Below are 2445 nucleotides of genomic sequence, written 5' to 3' on the forward strand. Positions count from 1 at the left end.
CTTTCCATGTGAAATAAACGGCCACATCCTCAAAGGCCTCCGGGAGCTGCAGTCATAAGCATTACAGCATCAGATTCTTCCCCAGCCTCCACAAACCTGAGTCTTACTGCTCAGCTGATGCAGCTGCTCCAGCAAAGGGTCTGGTATGGAGACAGCTCTATAGACAGAGCAGTGCATTTGTCTGCTATAGCTCACGTCATCCAGGGAATCAGTGCAGCTATTCCCTGTTAGTATAGGTTGCAAGGGAGGCACTGCCATTGTAACACCACCAGCGAGACGGCAGTCCAGGGCCTCCAAGTCTCCTCTGGGGAAGCTGTTTTTACAGCAGTGACTCACAGGGAGAATACCCTGCCTGGGAGGGGGACCCTGGGAATTCACCCTTCTCCACCAGACATGGCCCAGGAAACACTGAGTGTTGGTGGTGTCAGGACTCTTCTTTTTTTCTCCATGAGGCTCTGGGGTGGGGAGCTCTTCAGGTCCCAAATCCCAGGAGATTTAGTACCCTCACAAAATACAGGGAGCCTCCCTGCCAATATCCTGCATGATCTGGGGCTGCTGCAGCCATCCCTGTTGTGTCTGGGTGTGGAGTGGAAATGAAGGGCAGGGGAAGGAGTAGAGCCAGGAGCGGGGGATGAGGATTCCTAATGGTCTGGGGTGGGATGAAGCAGGTGGGACTCAGTGGAAATGCAGCCTAGAAGCAGAAGAAAAAGGGGGCTGTGGCATTCCAACCCCATGCACAGAGACGATGATATTATCGCTCTCCAAATCACAAAGTGTCCATTTTCCTTGGGCACAACTTACACTAACAGACTTGGATAGGGGGTGGGTCCAACAGATATAAGCAACTCTGGGAATTTGTCCTTTACTCCAGTCAGACACTGGTGCCAGGAGACTGGGATTCATTTCCCTTTCTGGCACGCTGATCCTGGATTTTCCTCCAGGAGTCAGGAACATGGCTCATTCCTAGCAAACTGTCAGCTTGTGATACCCTGGCACTGCCTGGGCTGGAGGAAACCTACTGGACTTAGGTGCAGAGCCCCTTCATGCTTTTCAAGGGGAACCTTGTGGGCTCAGCTGAGGAGACCCTCACCCCATGCTCCCTCCTGGTGCTGGCTAGGTGCCACAGAGTGCCCAGAGAGGCTCGCTCCTGGGGCCCCAGTCTTAAAATGCTCTCTTGAAGCAGCCATCGGAGGAAGCGGAGGCAGTGCTTCCAGTGGCAGGAAGCGTTAGACCCAAAGGTGCTGAGTAGAGGTGCACCGATACATCGGTCCGATATTGGATTGGCACCGCTATGAAGAAAATCGGCTGTATCAGAAATCAGCCCCATGTGGCCGATAATTTGGTTGATAAATTCCTGTGTGTGTTTGCAGCTGCAGCGCAGCATGCAGGCAGCAAGGAGCACAGCCCGGCAGTGTGGAGAGCTGCATGCAGTTGGTAAGTCCATTGTGGTGGAGGGGGAGGGGGGAGGGAAAGGGTGTGGGGGGCAGATCAACACCCCCCATGGTGAGGGAAGGAGTGGGGCAGGGGTGGCCACAGGTGCAGGACGGAGCCGCAGCTCGTATGGTGGGGTGCAGAGGGGGACAGCTACCGCTGCTGCATGCCACTTGTCCACTGCTTATTTGGGGAGCACAGGGGGGTGCCTTGGATCTGTGCAGGGTGGGGTGGGCAGGCTGCAGCTGCCAGCTGGAGCCGGGCTCTTCTCGGTGGGGGCTGGGCTCAGGGTGGCCAGCACAGCCCCCGCTTCCACCCATGCACCGGGAAGAGCCAGGGCTGTGCTGGGCGGGTGGCGGCAGCGCTGGGAGCCGGGGTTGGGAGGGGGGCTACAGTGAAATTTGGAGTGGCTGCAGCGCCCCACAGTAGCCCTGACCCAGTGCCACCACCCTCCCTGAACCCAGCCCCTGCCAGGAAGAGCCCAGCACAGCCCTGGGTCCGGCCTGCCCTGCCCCGCTCAGATCCAGGGGGCACACAACCTCCCTGTGCCCCCCAGGTGAGCTGCGGCTCCGTCCCATGCCTGCCCCTGCCTGCCCCACACCCTCCCTCACCACAGGGGGCATGATCTGCCCCCCCACGCCCCTTCCCTCCCCCGTCCCCTTCCACCACAATAGACTTACCAGCTGCATGCAGCTGTATCCAGAAATTGGATCGGTATCAGCTGATATGCCTCCTTAAAAATCAGCTATTGGTATCGACCCCCAAAATCTCTGTTGGTGCACCCCTAGTGCTGAGACCAGTATTTCTAGTCCCAGCCTCCCAGGGAGCTCCTGCTTCTCTTCAGGCCCTCCCTGCCGGCTCGGTTTGGTTCCAGGCCTCTTGCTGGTGGAGCTTCCTCTTGTGGCTTTTCAGGTCTCTCAGCTCTGGCTCTTCCCCACACACCTGAGGCTTACGAGGTTTTGCCCTGACTCACAAATCCCACCCCACTGCGCTCTGTACCTTGCCCACATCCAT

The sequence above is a fragment of the Alligator sinensis genome, unplaced genomic scaffold (assembly GCF_000455745.1).
Source record: "Alligator sinensis unplaced genomic scaffold, ASM45574v1 scaffold553_1, whole genome shotgun sequence".
Classification (NCBI taxonomy): Eukaryota; Metazoa; Chordata; order Crocodylia; family Alligatoridae; genus Alligator; species Alligator sinensis.